This window comes from Convolutriloba macropyga, chromosome 2 (genome assembly GCF_964194025.1).
Source record: "Convolutriloba macropyga chromosome 2, txConMacr16.3, whole genome shotgun sequence".
In the NCBI taxonomy this organism is placed as follows: domain Eukaryota; kingdom Metazoa; phylum Xenacoelomorpha; order Acoela; family Convolutidae; genus Convolutriloba; species Convolutriloba macropyga.
The window spans coordinates 23096440-23114706 of record NC_134469.1 but is presented as its reverse complement, the minus strand read 5'-3'; the positions used below and the strand labels follow the sequence as shown (position 1 = coordinate 23114706).

Genomic DNA, 18267 nt, shown 5'->3' with positions numbered 1-18267 from the left:
AGCCAATTTTAAGAAAATTTAACCAATGATACCACAACTGTGAACAAAATCTATATGAAAAGTGAAATGCTCACAAAAATTTTAAACCCCGATAACTCATTGTAAAAGAGAACTTGAAAAAATTTCTTCAATTATACACTTACGCTTGACAAGCTTTATAGTAATACAACTCACAGCTCTCTATGTTAAATACATTTAATGTTAAATGCTTTAAAAATTGACTGAACAAAAAAATTAAGTAAACAGTACCCCCCAAGCCCTCCAATAAAAAATGGGGTTGCAACAAAAAATTCTCCAACTAACATTCGGGCCGCATTTATGAGGTAAATTAAGAACTCTTCTCATCATAACATAAATGCTTTTAGAGTTTTTGTCCTTATCAAATTAATGCCATAGAAAAGATTCTGTGGTGAAATTATGTTGGGTTATGGGTTTTTGCAAGCGCAATAAAAAGCGTTTTTAACTAAATAGAAAAATTAATTTCTCAAAATGAGAGAATAACAAGAATGATATTTTACAGTAGAACTTAGAAATTTACAAGAGAGATCTGATTATTAGATCAAGATGGTGATTTGATTTCGAGGATAATAAAAGGCTCAAAAAACAACTGTATATATAACCATTATCAGTGCGAGAAGATCAATATACAAAACTAATCTTAGCGCCATGATTTACAGTGGGTTACCCAATATGGTTTGCTTCTGCAAGAGTAGTGATGTGTCTTTCTGGGCAAACTACGGGTGGGGGGGGACATAAGCGCCTTCCCGTGAACACTACAGGGGGGACGTAAGTGTCTTCCCGGGCAAACTACAGGGGGGAAATAAGTGTCTTCCCGTGAACACTACAGGGGGGGGACATAAGTGTTTTCCCGGTCAAACGACAGGGGGGACACCTAGATTTTTTCTTTGTTTTTCTCTGAGTCTTATGGAGGGGAGGGGGGACACTTGGATTTAAAAAAGCAGTTTAAGGAAACCAACCAGGAAGAACATTAAAAGCTTTGGGGAAAAGAGCTGTAATGTAGACACACAAAAAAGTAATTATCATACCCTGCAAAAGTCATCTAACTTTCATTTGTCTATGATGCTTGCTCAAAAACAGAATGACAACAACTATCGCAACGGTAGATTAAAAAACCATTCATGAAATCTATAAAATAATAAAAACAGACTATCCAGAGCATAATGAAAGATTTCTTTACTTTTTGGCAACCTGCTTGCACTTGGACCCTGATGTTAACCTCGAAATTGCACTAAAGTTGAGGCCTTATGGTGGTATCATTGGAATAGATAACTCTTCATTGGACAATTATTTGAAATCTTTTAAAGTGCTGCGCTTACATGCAATTCTTCATGATGCCTCTGGATTTATTGCAGAGTATAGCAAAAAGGGTCCAGGATACTCTTACGTTTTGCCTTGTCCTATCACAAACGCTTACGTTGGTCACCTGACAGGTTTATTCTTCTGCTTGTTCGTGAAATCTTTTAAACGTAACTTATTCAGTTTGCTGGAATGTTGAGTCCGGAGATTGTTGTTATAGATTTTGAAGGTTTTCGACACAAAAAGAGTGGATTCATTATTAAAGAGTTATCTATTTGTTCAAACAATTACTCAGACACGGTTCTTTTTCTTCCTCCAATTTCATTCAACTCGCTGTCCTCGAGATAGAGGAAGTCACACCAGTGGGTAACGAAGCATTTGCATGGTATTTCGTGGGACAGTGGCAGTTACCCTTACTGGTTTCCATCACAAATATTTTTAGCAATCAAAATTCGTTTTCCTACTGCTAAATTCTAAGCAAAAGGGAAGGAGCAGACGGAGACAATGCAAAAATTCCTTCAAAAAGACGTCACAAATTTAGAAACACTGCTATCTCCACAAATTGAAGAAATTTTCACTCCAGTAGAGCACTTGACTTGTTCCTTTCATTCATCTATACTACCATTCAAACAAAAGAAAAAGCACTGCGCAAATAGAAAAGCACAGGTGTACTTTTATTGGATAACACTACCAACTAATGAGTCGTCGTGTGGATAAAGCAACTCCTTCAGTTCTTCAAGTTAATTTATTTCCAAATTTGACAGTATGCAGTTGCATTGCGAGTGATAACCAGTTGACAGTGACTTTTCCGAAGGAAGAAAAAATTGATTCTCGTGGACAAACTATACTGAGGAAGCAGCAAACACTTTGTAATGCTGCTGAAATTGAAACTTTAAAAAATATTTTTCACTGCTGGAGTACTTTCAAATGTATCATGTCTTTACAAGAGAAAATGAAAAAACTGAAACTAACCCCTCTACCTACGCCCAAGTATCCAGTGCCAGTACCAGTACCCCTGGACGATAAGAGTCTCCCCGATGAAATCAAAGAGGTAGTCAGAGAAGGAAAGGTGGAGTCAATTGTCTACTATGGCAATGACTACAGATTCCAAGCGAACTATAAGATAACATATAAGAAGGAAGACGAATGCTCTGAATTTATTACATTCCATTTTTTATGGTTGATGAACTAACTAAATAATAAACTAACAAATTACACAATTTTGAATTAAATTCCATTTTGAAAATTTTTTGCTTTCAAAATGAGTCAATCAGAAGATCAATTAGATTGCGCTGGCAGTGGAGGAGGAGGAATCACTGATTTGGTTTTTGATGATCGAAACCAAGAGAGACGTCTTGGAGGTTTTGCAACTCTAGATTACCGCGCTCTGAGGTAGTTTATTTTACACAAGTTTCGATAATATTTTTTCTTATTGTAGTTTCACTGACCAAATTATTTTTTCTCCAACTCGTTTGTGAAGAATCAACATTTTGTTTTTCATTGCTATCATGCACAGTTGGATACGCACTTCCAAATCCTAAGTTATGAATAAAATAATCTCAACAAGTGATCGTCTTTTCATGGCAGTCTGTGGTCCTTCAGGTTGTGGAAAGACCAAAATTATTTTTCAAATGCTTCTTAAAAGTACGTTTTTCCCTAACTTCAAGTCAATATACTATTTCTATCAACACGATCAACCAAAATTTCAAACGATGGAGCGTAACTTGAACATTTATTTTACCAAATTTTCGGGGTTTGGTTTCATTTCACAGTTGGAAAACTGTTTGCTCGTCTTTCATGATTCTTGCAAGGAAATTTTCAATGACAGGGGAGTTTTCAAAAATTGCAACAGCTGAACGCCACAAAAAATCAGTGTTATCTATGTTAAGCATAATTTGTTTCAACAGAGTAAATGGTCTCGAACAATTGATCTCAACACAACACACATCATTTTGTTCAAATCTCCCAGCGATATACAGCAGATAAATTATATTGGAAAACAACTCAATAACACAAATTTTTAAAAGACAGCTATGATCTTGCAACAAAACAACCATTCGGACATTTATTGAGTGATTTAGACCCAAAAACAACCGAATCACTACGTTATTGTTCAAATATTGTACCACCGGGACCAACAATTTTCTATCTGCAGTCTTCCAAAGCTGTAATTATCCACATCACAAATGAGAGAGAAAGAGATATGTATGCTGAGGCGAATGCTTGAGATGCCGGAAAGCATGCTAAAAAATTCATCAAAAAATCATCAAATAAATTTATAAAATTTCTCTGTGAATGCTTCCTCAATGTTATAAATGGAAACGTGCCCACAGATAAAAGTTTACTTGAAAACTACTACGAAACATCATTCCGACATTTTCTTTCCAAAGAGACAAGTTTGAGGAAAAAGCGTCAGCTATTGGTAAAAAACTTACTTCTACTTCGGAGCATAAGTCTCTCTTGTTACCTTTACTTGAAGAATTAGTAATGCATGCCAAAGAGTTTGTCTTGATACCGAAAAGAATGTTTGTGTCAAAACAACCAACTAGGACAGAAATTTTGGATAATCTAATTTATAAACAGAAAGCTGCTCAATTGTCACTCCTCCGAAAAAACAACCCAAAAGAATTTGAGAGCAAAGGGACTGAACAGGAAACTAATAAAACTAATATCGTGAACAAGAGCAAAAGAAGAAGAACAAGTAGTGTTGATTCAAAAAGTGAATTAGATGATGGAAGTGAAGGTGTACAGTCTTTCTTTAGTAATGATGGCGAAAATGAGCCCGTATTGAAAAGAAGACAATCAGACTTTGACTCTATAATGTCAGAAGTAGAATTAATGGAAGAAAACAAAATCCAAAGAGCTGAAATCATCTTTAACAAGATATTTAGTTCAGAAACAGTTTTCATTGAGGACCCGAGAGGTTTCCTTCATATTGAGGACAAACCTATGAGAGTTAAAGTGTCAAGTTTTTTGTACAATTTGCAACAGCCGACAAAGAAAATTGACCTAGCCGTGTACACAAATCTTTTGCACGAACTCAAGATACCCCCACATTTAGTATCCAACACTCATGCTAAAAAAGTTCTCAAAGAAGTTTACAGCGATGAGGAGAAACAAGAGGAAACCGAACGAAGTGAAGGAGAATCAGAAAGACAACAAAGAAGTGAACAGAGCAGTGGAAGTCAAAGTAAAGCCTCCGGATCAAAACCTGCAGAACCAAAAAATGAAACAAAATAAAAAGACAGAGCAGGAGACGAAAGGAAAAAAATGGTCTAACTATTAAAGATGTGAAACTACTGGATAGACTTTATTCTAAAGGTCAAGCATCATTCGGAAGTTCAAAAACGACTGCAAGATTTGAGCAAAATACCAATGACAAAAGTCAAAATGTATTTGGAAACAAAACCATCCTTCACAAAATATTGAGCTCAGCGGTTGAATTTTCCGCAATTAAAAGTAATCGTCAACGATCTGAATGAAATCTGGTCTTTAGATTTAGCTCAAGTTGATAAACTTGCAAAATACAATCGTGATGTTGAATTTTTGCTCGTAGCAGTTGACTGCCTCTCGAGGTATCTACGTGTTGAACCGTTGAAAACAAAAAAAATGCAACAGAAACCGCAAAGGCCTTCCAAAACATGATCAAACACAAGCAACCACAAAAAGTTTGGGTTGACGATGGTACTGAATTTTTGGGTGCTTTCAAGACACTCTGCAGCAAACGAGGAATTCATTTGTATAGTACTTTCAGCGAAAAGAACTCTGCGTTTGCAGAGAGAAACATTAGGTCACTTAAAAATATTATTTACAGATATTTGGAGGAAAAATGGACATATTCTTATATTACCAATTTGGATCAATTCGTAAAAACTATCAACTCCCGTGTTAATCGTATCACCAAACTTGCTCCTAACAAAGTTACCAAAAAAGATGTACCAAGACTTGTATCATTAACTGTGGAGACACGTCGCAGTCAAATACCAAACTTTACCTTGGCGACTTTGTTCGAATCGTTAAAAAGGAAGAAACTTTCCGAAAAGGATACAAGCAACCGTTCACGGACGAAGTTTTTGAAATTGCCGGTATTCCGACGCTCAATCCACCTACATATTCTCTTATTGATTCCAATAAAGAAGGCATCCAGGGCAGGTTTTATCTGCCAGAATTACAACTAGTACAAGAATATCCAAATCAATATGACTAGTAACCGTTTTGAGGATGAGTTCACAGTACACGTTATATCATCTGCTTCGATGGACTTTTTCCAGGAAAACACTTTAACAAATTTTAGGATTTTTTAATGATGAAATTAATCTCACAGGAGACTGGAGAGTGGCTCTGAGTGAAATAATTTTTCCGACAAAAATTGAACACATAGTTAATGGAGATTTGGTTGCGTTCAGTCTCAGGGGATTTGAGGAACCACAAAACCGCGCAACTGGATCTAACGTCATTTCACGACCATACAATGGAGAAAAATTAGCGTTTATGGCCGGCACTTATGATACAGTTGCTCAACTTTTAGCAACTATCAAGAAAACAGTCGGACTGCCTAACTTTTCTTTCCGAGAAATCAAAAGCAGTGGGAAATATGAAATCATTTTCGGTAAATACCAGGGAATTACCTTTCCAAGTGACGAAATACCCAGTATAATTGGCTTTAAATGTATTCCAGATGGTTACGGAAATCATATTGGATACAAAATGATTCTCACAACAGCGAACCGATAAATGAAAAATGATGATACGAAAGCATATTATGGTGATTTTGCTCCAGACCTTTGCGCTGGAAAGCATTTAATTTTTATTTACACAAACATTTTTGAGTATCATTATGTGGGTGATGCAAAAGCACCATTGTTAAGAGTCATTGATTCAAAACAGCGTTTGAAAAACGGTAGCGTTTGTGAGTTAGAGCCCACTCACCGGATTGTTTTCACAAATTTAGACTACAAAAAACTACTTTCGAACACCATTCAATCAATATCAATTGAGCTACGAACTGAAACGGGGCAGTCAATTCCCTTTTCGGGGACTGGTAAAGTTGTTTTAACATTACAATTTAAAAAATTTTGGTGATTAAATGGATTCCTACTACGCAAACCAAGCATCATCATTGCCTCACTTTTCCGGTCACTATAGACAAAGGGATAGTGGTTTTGGAGCATTAGCTGGCGGTATTGGACCTGTTGCACTGCCACTTGCTCGGAAGTTTGTTTTGCCAGCAGCTAAACGCATCGGAAAAGAACTGTTGCTACAAAGCGTTCCTGAGTTGATGGATATTATCGGTAAAAAGAAATCACCAAAGCAAGCTCTAAAGAACACCATATCAAACACAGTGAAAAAACAAACAGATGGATCTTTAGCCCTCCGATTGAGACAAAAGAGAAAAACGAGAAGGAACTCAAAACGCTCACGCACTGGACGAAAGAAAACAACCAAACGCAAAACCACATTTCACGAAAAAGAGTACCCAAAAGAAGTCGGTCGGACTTCTTCGCCAAAGTAAAAGATGATCGGTAAATTGTTACCAGCCAAAGCAACGCATAGTTCGTTGGATTTTTTCGAGAAACCAGCTCTCCTGGTTACATGTGATGGAAGTTTTTGTCAGAAATTAGGGCCTGTTTACAGCCCTAATGGACCAATGCTAGAGTTTGAAGTTGCAGGAGACCGCAACAATTTCATTGATCTCCAAAAAATTTTTCTTCAAATCAAGTGCAAGATTGTACAGTCTTCTGACGCTGATTTGAAATATGACAACACTGCTGCTGCAGGTGTGACTAAAACAGACGCGCTAAACTTTTGCAACAATGTCTTACATTCACTTTTTTCTGATTGTACAGTATCTGCTAACGGTTTGAAAATTCCAAGTGCCAATGGTAACTTTGCCCACAAAAGTTTCATCGAAACCAAATTTTCTCACAATAAAGATGCCAAAAGCACCTGGTTGGCATGTCAAGGCTATTCTTATGAAGAAAACCCAGGAGGAATTGCAGCATCCGAAATCACCAGACGAAAAGCTTTGGTCAGAGGATCTGCTGAGTGTACATTTTACGGAAAGGTGGCGGTTGACTTCTTTACCTGCTGTGATCCACATCTCAGTGGTGTAACACTTCCAATCTCTTTTCGGCGATGAATTGACGATTTTTCTTTAATTTCAGATGACGCTGCAAATGCCTACAAAATAAAAATTACAGAAGCTAACTTATATGTACGGAAAATGACGCTGAACGATGATGTTGTGTCATCGATAGAAAAGACCCTTCTGTCCAGTCCAGCATCCTATCCATACCTAGAAACGATTACCAAAACTTTTCTGGCTTTTGCCGGTTTGCAGAGCTGGAAGCAAGAAGATGTTTCTGGTAGAGAACTCATTAGAACACTCGCCATTTGCTTAAACACGAACGAAGCTTTCCTCGAAAGCAAGCTGCTTAACCCATTTAACTATAGGAAATTCAATTTGGAACAAATTTGCATTTACCGTAATGGTTCCCCCGTTGCTGATAGTTCTATTTCAACTGATGATTCAAAACGTGTTTACTTTAAAACTATGTCAGATCTAGCCTATATCGACAATGGACATGGAATCAGTCTAGAAGACTACCCAAATAATTTTATCATGGTTTTCGATCTGACGAGTTCTCAGCAGGCGTCTCATGATTTTATTCTCCCTGAACTTACAAATTGTTCTGTACAAATTGAACTAAAGTTTTCTGCTGCCTTAGCTTATAATGTAGAAATATTCCTTATTGGGGAAAAAGCAAGTACCATTTATATTGATTCGGCGCGGAAAGTTTCATAGAATCGTATTTTACCAGCTAATGGACGAAGACAATTTGAACTGTCTGATTCAGAGATGTTTGGAACTAAAATACAAATTTCGTGGAGTTTATGTGGTTGATAATTTTCCAACCAACTTAACCGACAACAGCTTCATTATAGTCAATATTTCAACGTCTGCATCATTTGGAACCCATTGGATTCTTCTCTGCCAAAAAAGACAAGAGCTTTTTTATTCAGATCCCTTAGGCCAAACAATATCGTCATACAAACACTTGCAGTGCAGAATCGCCTCAAACTTTAATGTTAATACCGTATTTGAATTACTGAGAAACCAACCTATACAGAAACAAAACTCAATTTTGTGTGGCTTATTTTGTATTTATATTGCTCATATTATTTTCAGTGGACAAAAACTTGTAAAAATGAGTGATATTGATTTGCTTCGTTTTGCGCTTCATATGATGTTCTAACATTACTAACATATATTGAAAATAATTTTTTTTTCAAAATTTAATTTTTTCATCATAAAGGAAACGAACACACAAAACATCAGAATCAATTTCTAAATTTCCACATCCACTAATAAAAATATCCATTATTTGACAAAAAGCACCAGCATGCGGTCCAGAGAGAATCGATTGAAATCTTTTCAGAATTTCAGTTGTTAGTTGATCAGTTTGAATTGGTTGATTTTTCTGCTTCAATGAATTTACTTCCAAACTTTTGTGTCCTGCAAAGTTTCGTTGTAAGCATTCTGGATGTTGAAATTTGTTTGTGACATTTTTTGTAAACATTGGCAAACGCTTTTGTACGGAAGCAGTAGTGTCTGCTTTTGAGTATCCGATGGAATTGCTCTTGGCGTACTCCACTGCCAGCAAGAATTTTTAAAAAAAACGTCTCCCTTTGTTTCTAGTTTTTCCGAAGATGAGAACAGATACTTGAAAATTGTAAAAAGACACGGAACTGAACACGGTTTTGTTTGTTTGAGAAAGTCAGCTGAGAACTCCGACACGTCGATAAGAACATGATAATGATTAGTAGGGTTATAATCACAGTGGATACTCTCCAAATGCATGCAAAAGGCAAAGTTCTTGAGACAAGAAAAATTAGGTTTTTCTTCCAATATTAAATATTTAAAATTTTTCTGAAACTGTTTGAAGAAACCCGGAGAACGCTCATACATTGCTTCCACCATTTTCTAAGATATTACAATTAGTCTGAATTGTCGTGCTCGTCGTCTTTTTTAGTTTTACGTCTTTTCGCTGCTGGAGCTTTGCTAGCGTGATCGTTTTTAGTGGCTGTTCCTACAACAGCAGCCGTATTTTAGCTGACCTTTTTGACAAAAGCTCAAACTCATCTAAAGTTAAAGTAATTCGTTGTTGAAGTTCATATTCTTTGTCAACTTTTTTAAACAGCTTGAGAAATACATAGGCACCCGTATTTTCATAAGATTTCACTGTTGCACGTATCAGTCTTTTCTCTGTTCTAGAGATTTCAAAATACACGTCTCCAAATTCTGCGTCTTTAACAGCAGTAAATGGCATTTTCAAAAATTTTGTACTTAAACTGTGTCAAACTACCTGTTTTGAAAGAATTTTCGGAAATGATTTCATTTACAAGTACCTTTAACACACAAAACACAAGCAACACTTGAAATGCTTGCTACTGATAAGAGCGCTCTTAGTTAACATGTAAGCTTCTGACTTGAATTTGAATGTAAGTCTAGGTTATAAAACTTGGCAATTTTGTCAAAATGTGAGACAAAACTCGTAACCCTTACTTAAACTGTTTTATTGCGTTGGTAATAAAGTTTATATTTTGGATAATAATACTCAACATAGCGCAGGAACTAGTGCAATTTAATGGAAAACAGATGTGACCTCTTGATGTGTCCATAGATAAGAAAGAACTCAAAATTACACAGCAAGCGGAAACGTGGGAGCTTTAGGCATTTGATATAACACAGTCTATACTGAGTGTGCTAAGTATTCAACAAATTTCACACACAAGTGTTGCTAATATTCGTATTTGCCGGATTTTGTTTATTCAATTTACACTCAAAACTATAGTTGTTCAGTTCTGCTCCATTTTCAAGAGAACAAATTGAAAAAGCACTTTACAAATAATGTTTTACCATATTCTTTGCAAGTCTGAAAATTCTTAGGAGCGCAGTATTGTGTATCACACTCAAAACAAAAACTACATCGTTTTTATACAGCAAAAGAAAAATAGCGAAAAAGGCTGTTGGAGATCAAATGAACATTGCATCATACAAAAAATGTTCGTCAATTTTGTTGCAACACTACCAGATAAATACCTATCTACAGAAGACAATGGCACGAAAACTGTGCTAACAGCTGGAGGATACAGCGTTCCTCGGAAAATGCCCCTACATTTCCCCTATGACATTGACACACTTTCTCCAGACACAAAGACTTTTGTACCGATACGATTGTGACTGTGTACCTATTTTTGAGAATCAACTCGGCCACTTCCAGGCAATAGAAGAACTGGCTCAACTTTGGGGAATTCAACCATCACCAACCTCACCAGGTACTTCACCAATTGGATCACCGGCAACAAACGACCCGAGCCCCATTGTTACGCCGGAAACAACAGATACAAAACGAAAAACAGTTATTGCTTCAATCATGGACAGAATTTCTTGGAATATGGGGTCAACCGAGCAGTTACATCCAAATTTCGGTAGTTCTCTTCTTTCAGAGACAACTTTTGTGACACCAACACAGAGTGCAGAGAATGATACAGTATCCTTCGAAACGTACAGAACCTCAACCAACACAACACCCTTGAATTCAGAGACTCCCAAAGTATGCAATGCTCCACAGAAAAAACGTGCCAATCGAACACCACTTATAGATATATTTGAAGACTAAACTAATTTCTGAGAACTTAAATTTTTCCAAGCAGTCACCATTTTTATGAACCTCTAAATAAATTGTGTGTGCTTTAAAAATATTTTTTGGGTGTGAAAACTTAAAGAAATATCAAGTTGCAATTGTAATTTTAATTGAACATCCTAATGTCTCTTTTTATTTAGAGAATAAAACGGGGAAGAGAAGGCAGAACCAAAAAAGTATTCCGTCAAATTGTTAGTTATTTTTGAAGGAAAACAACCTCACAATGTATAACATAAAAACACATTAAGCAAAATTCTGTTTAAAACACATATTGAAAAATGAAAGGTTTTGAAATGGTAAAAAGTCAATTTTCATATGTAGAAATTTGGTAAAAGTGCAAAATTCTCACTACTTAAGTAGTTATAAAAAACTTTTATTTTATCCACCATATAGTAAAAAAAGGTTTTTAAATATTAAAAAGTCAATTTTCATATGTAGGAATTCAGTAAAATTTCAAAAATCTTACTACTTAGGTAGTTATAAAGAACTTTTAATTTTACTAACCATATAGTAAAAAAGGTTTTTAAATGGTAAAAAGTCAATTTTCGTATGTAGGAATTCTGTAAAAGTGCAAAAATCTCACTATTTAATTAGTTAAAAAAACTTTTATTTTCCTAACCATAGGGTAAAAAAAGGTTTTTAAATGGCAAAAAGTCAACTTTCATATGTAGGAATTCAGTAAAAGTGCAAAAATCTCACTACCTAAATAGTTGTAAAAAACTATTATTTTATCCACCATATAGTAAAAAAGGTTTTTAAATATTAAAAAGTCAATTTTCATATGTAGGAATTCAGTAAAATTGCAAAAATCTTACTACTTATGTAGTTATAAAGAACTTTTATTTTATCCACCATATAGTAAAAAAAGGTTTTTAAATGGTAAAAAGTCAATTTTCATATGTAAAAGTGCAAAATTCTCACTACTTAAGTAGTTACAAAAATTTTTTATATTACTAACCATAGGGTAAAAAAAGGTTTGTAAATGGTTATAAAAAAATTTCACATTTAGCAATTCAATAAAAGTGCAAAAATCTCACTACTTAAGTAGTTATGAAAAACTTTTATTTTACTAACCATAGGGTAAAAAAAGGTTTTTAAATAGTAAAAAGTCAACTTTTTATGTAGGAAATCAGTAAAAGTGCAAGAATCTCACTTTTTAAGTAGTTATTAAAAACTTTTATTTTATCCACCATTTAGTAGAAAAAAAGGTTTTTAAATATTAAAAAGTAAATTTTCGTATGTAGGAATACAGTAAAATTGCATAAATCTTACTACTTATGTAGTTATAAAGAAATTTTATTTTATCCACCATTTAGTAAAAAAGGTTTCTAAATGGTTAAAAATCAATTTTCATATGTAGTAATTCTGTAAAAGTGCAAAATTCTCACTACTTAAGTAGATATAAAAAACTTTTTTTATTCATCATATAGTATAAAAAGATTTTAAATACTAAAGAAGTTCATTTTCATTAAGTAGAATGCATTTAGTTATTCCACAATCACATTTATGATTTTCACCTAATGACATTTGGTAAATGTGTTATCAGTATTAGTGGTAAATATCAAATCCCTAATTTCAGTTGGTTTCTACCTGTCTTTGTCTAATATATATAGCTACAATTTACTTTTGCACAAAGATAAGATAGAATGTTTACTGTCTTTCAAGGAATTACATTGTGTCCACATAAAACACGCCGATAATAGCGGTTTAGAGCAATTTTAGTCAAGAGTATAAGAATACTGCCAAGTGTTCCAGAAACCTGAAAGTGAAAACTGATAATAAGGTTGAAAAAACAACGGAGTTTTGATACACCCCTCAAAGAGTAGAGAAAGTCTAAAACAAGTTTTGTAGAAGAGTATTTTGAACAGTTGAACTGTTTCCCGACAGAAAAGGGTATTTTGTACTTATACTGCAATAGCTATGTTTCAGTTTTGGTAAATAAAATATATAACTACAACTACACCATAACCTTTTACCATGCATGGAAATAATGGAAATGAGTAGTTCTGAAACAGGAACCAACCGCTTATTAGTCAAAAGTTAAAATGGGTTAAAGTGGACTTACACTCCTACCAATAGTTGCGTTCCAAACTTGGCAAATTGTGTCAAAGTGCAAGCACACCCTTATAGGGAAATATTCTCGTGTAAAACACAACTTTCAACTAACTAACACTCCCTCTAATTGTACCAGTTAACTGTTGTTACAATTTGACTTCATCTGCTCCGTCGTTTTCTCAGTAAAACCACCAGACGAACTTTCGAAAGAAAAAAATTGAAAGACTCAAAAATGACCCAACCGTGTGAAATTTGCGCAAAGGAAATGGCCGACAAAAGAAGCCTTCGAGGACACAAACAGCGCGTTCATGGAGTTCAACCGGAATTCCCAGCCTTGGAGTGTAGCACTTATGGTTTTCAGACTCACAACTTTCTGATAATGAACCAACGCACCCGACGGGAGCACGGTGGAGAAGTTCAAAATCAGTGTGCCTACTTCACTTTGGTTTTCAACAACCAGAGTAACTTTCATCAACATCTGAAGAATGCTCACGGATTGCCTGTTTGAAACCGAGGCCAAAGCAAAAATCAAGCGGTACCAGCACAGTCGACAATTCGAGGTGCCCCTGAGATCTACGAGATTGAAGGTATTGATCACACTGACGTTTTGTCTTTCTTGAACTCATCAAGATATCACATCAATGAACTTATACGTCAAAAGGTTCTTGAAGGTCCTCAGAAAGTTCAAATTTGCCTGAGCATTACACTCACTAAGGGGGTTAACGAAGAAGAAAAACACGTTACAATTTACGCTAACGCTGAAATGCAAATTGTGTACGCGGATGGTCTCTCCGAAGAGCAGTTCTTTGAGTCCGTGCAGCATATTGTAAACGTGGTTTCAAGGTATGCCACATGTGGAAGTGGTTGGATTATTGAAAAGGTAGAAAAACTCGAAATTTGATTTGCAAAATTCAACCCTATTCGGGGATCAACCTATATAGCACTTCCAACTGAACTTAGTGCTCTTAAATGCCTGCTCAATATCAGAAACTTTAACGATCCAAACTGTTTCTTGTATTGTTTCAGGGCTGCCTACCATTTGCAGGGGAAAGGTTGCCCCCTCACGCAACCTGGGGATCGGTACAGCAAAAACACAAACCCCGCAACATACGATCGCTCAAACCTTTTAACTCATCAAGCAGTGGTAGATTTCCCGATGCCGATGCCAATTGACAAAATAAGCGAGTTTGAAAGATCTAATGAGATAAAAGTGAACAATTTTCGATACGAAAAGAAATAAAGTTTGTACCCTTTCCGCGTTTCAAAGCACAACTCTGATTTTGTTGTTGATCTCCTACTGATAACTGACGGTGAACGTTGCCACTACGTGCTAATAACGAATCTGGTAAATTTAGTTCGAAAAGTTCAAGGGCGGCAGATTGATGCACGCGCTAAAATCTGTCACAACTGCTTTCATGTATGCTCGAACAACGAAACGCTTCGAAAACACGAAAAACCTTGCTATCAATTCGAAACTTGTCAAGTTCTACTACCTGAGCCAGACAGCAACAGTCTCGCTTTTACAAAATTTAAAGCAAAAACAGCTCTTCCACTGGTTGTCTATTTTGACCTAGAGTCAATCATTTTTCCGGTATCATCAGTTGAACAAAATCCACAGACTTCAGGAACTCGTGTTTTGGACGAACACATTCCGAGCGGTTACTGTTATGTAGCCATTTCACATGGAAGTCCAAATTTGGAGTTCTTTCACCTGTACAGAGGGGAAGATTGCATGCAAGTTTTTGTGAAGCAAATGGAGACACTAGCAAAAGACATCTACGAAAAAAAGCAAAAACACAGGTACTTCACAGGAGCATTTGGACAAGCAAAAGAGCTTGCGACTCACTGTTGGATATGTGAAACTACTTTTTCTGCGGACAACGAAAAAGTCTTGGATCACTGTCAGTTCTCAAATCAGTTTCTTGGCTGGGCTCACTCAAAGTTCAATCTACAGCGCAGAACACAAAGCTTTGTCCCCATAATCGGACACAACTTGTCAGGATATGACTTGCATCATGTTGTAAAGAGTCTTCATCATTGTAAACCTAACAATAAATTTTCAATAATACCTCAAACTGATGAGAATTATATCAGCTTTAGCTTTAAAGTTTGGATTAAAGATATTGTTGACAAAAAACAAAACGTCATACCCATATACGGAGAACTTCGCTTTATCGATTCTCTTCGCTTCATGCAGTCGTCTTTAGACAAACTAGTTCAGTCTTTGCCTGAAGATAGTTTCGAGATACTCGATAACCATTTTGAATACTGTGACAAAAATGATGTGAAACTACTGCACGGTAAAGGTTTCTACACCTAATCTTACATGGACACCTTCAAAAAATTCACGCTAAAAAAATTGCCACCTATGAAGTGCTGGATCGACAAGCTCAAATCAGGAAAAGTCACAATAACGGAAGCTGACTAAGAAAAAGCGAAGCTGATCTTTGAAAAATTTGATTGTAGAAAAACGGGTGACTATCACGATCTGTACTTGACAGTCGACAGCCTCCAGCTCGCCTGTTGGTTTGAGCGGCTACAAGCAGTCCGTCTGACTCGTACAACTTGGACTGTGCTCAATATCTATCAGCACCACACTTAGCGGGCGATGCCTTTCTGAAGATATGTTACCCCGACCTGGAGCTCATCACAGATCGCAACCATCTGGATCTAGCAGAAGAATTGTTGCGAGGGGGTATGCCCTCAGTGTACACAAAAAGACTGTTCACGCCAAACAACAAATATCTGGAAAGTTTCGATGACACGCAAAAATCAACATATGGTCTCACCATAGATGCTAATAACCTCTATGTTGGGATCATGAAGAATTTCTGCTTGCCACTCAATTTCTTCCAGACGGACACAGAAGTGACGATTGAACAAATTTTACAAACTCCAGACGACGCAGAATTTGGATACATTGTCTGCGTCGACTTGGACTACCCCGACTCAATTCACGATGCTCACCAAGATTTTCCAATGGCAGCTACCCCCCGAGAACCTGTGGACAGCATATGGTTGAGTAGTTACCAGTTGGACCTTTTGGAAGAATATCATCTCCCAAAAGTTTCAAAGAGCAACAAACAGCTTCAAACACTCTATGATAAGAAGGATTATACACTGCACTATGTAACGTAGAAGATTATGAACGTAACGGCCTTAAAGTTTGAAAACTGCACAAGGTGCTCAAGTTCAAACAATCAAAGTGGATGGCAAAGCATATTGAACTGAACACAAGATTGCGGCAAGCAGCAACGAGCAAAATTGCTGAAAACTTCTTCAAACTCATGAACAACTCTGCTTTCGGAAAGTGTTGTGAAAGCATGCGAAACCGAGTTAACGCTTTCCTGGTCCGGGATGAACGACCTCTCCTCAACCACATAGATAAGTTTAACATGAAATCCTTAAAAATTTTTGATAAAAACATGGCAGTCGTGACAACAAGAAAAACGAAAACAAACTGGGTGAAACCTACAATAATTGGTGCTTCAATTTTGGATCTTTCTAAAGCATTCATGTTTCGATTTCACTACGAGAATATGAAACAGTGGTTCAAGTGTGAATTTGTATACTCTGATACCGACTCACTTACATATGCTGTCGATTGTGTTGACTCGTATGAGGAGCTGGCACGAGCAGAAGTCAGCACAGAATTCGATTTCTCCAATTACCCTTCTGATAACGCATTGTACAACACAGAAAATCATATAGTAACTCTCAAATTTAAAGACGAACTGGCACGGGTGGTAATGGAAGAGTTGTGTGGCTTGAAACCCAAAATGTATTCAATACAAACGAAAAGTATGTGTAACATTTTATAATATTAAACCAACTTCCAGTTTTGAAACTAACCAAATTCATGAAAGCGTCTTTTTAATATAATAGGAACATTGACACCTAGATTAGGAAAGCACATAAATTAAAATAAAAAATGGATTGACTGTAATGTTGTTTCAGACTGTCAGAAAAAAAGTGCAAAGGGGATAACACATGAGGGGCAAGAGCAACTAAAGCACGAGGTCTCCAAGAGGGTATTGAACAGCGGGGAAATTGTCCGCGTCAAAAATGTGACCATCAAATCAGAGAAATATGAGTTGATGACACTGGAACAAAACAAAGTTGCGCTTTCGGCCTACTGTGACAAGCGGTTTTACCTTCACCCAATAAACTCCCTACCATTTGGACATAAAAATATTAGAGAGTGTGCATTTCACAATGTTATATTAAATGATTGGGACTGGGAGTCAGAAAACGAAAGCGACTTGGATTCAGTTTCACAACCAACCCTGGAAAATGTGATATCTGAAAACAATAGTTTTTCTCCCCCCGATTCAATCAGCCAGATTATTCAGAAAGGGAGCTTGACCAAGATATTGTTGACTGGAATGAACCCTACGCAATTTATCCGCCAGACCTTGACAATTCTTTTCTAGAATTGGAAGCTGTCAAAAGCGAAGCAAGCAATAATAGTGATATATCTGATTTATCTTCAAGTAATAGCCTTATAATAGAACCAACACCAAAACGCAGACATCTAGTATGATACGATTCAAGCAGTGAAGATAACTGATAACTTACACATAAATTTAGTTGAAGTGCATGGATAAATTATATAAAGCATTCATATAAACTAAATACAAATTATTGTAAAAATTCAAACTTTATTATAAAGAGAAGATAAATAAAAGGTTTCTCTAACGTCGTTTTATCGTGATTCCACGACGGCTAAGAATAATTTCCATAGGGGAATGGCTTTTAACATGATTAGTCAAACCATTTTGTTGGGTAAAAACTTTGAAGCAAATTTTACACCTTAAAACTGGGTTTTGGGTAATTAGAGGGGACGCAATAATTGCTGAATTTTGACACTAGTGGTATCGTGTGTCAACTAAACGCCAAAATTTCCGATCGCAGGTTTCACATTGATATTTAAAATTGTTGGGGTGTATTTCTCCAAAATGAGTAAAAAGATCTTCAGAATTTTAAAATTTGGAGTGACACAGAAAGCAGTCCAACAAGGGACGTTTTCGCTTTGGCGGCATTTGGAATTCGTATTCTTGTATTGGGTGTGGAGGTTCTTTATAACTGTGGGTAAAATTTTGAAATGGGCCCAGACCAAAACAAGATTAAAGTACCCTGGCGCAGACATATGACGAATTAACTTTCAAAGCAAAAGGGGTGGTAGTTG

At 36.2% G+C, this 18267-nt stretch overlaps 1 protein-coding gene across 1 annotated transcript in view; it reads right to left on the bottom strand.

Annotated features, from left to right (window-relative positions):
- LOC142334860 (gamma-aminobutyric acid receptor subunit pi-like) overlaps nucleotides 1–18267 on the bottom strand; it is a 100019-nt gene that overhangs the window by 15936 nt on the left and 65816 nt on the right. The window lies entirely within an intron of this gene.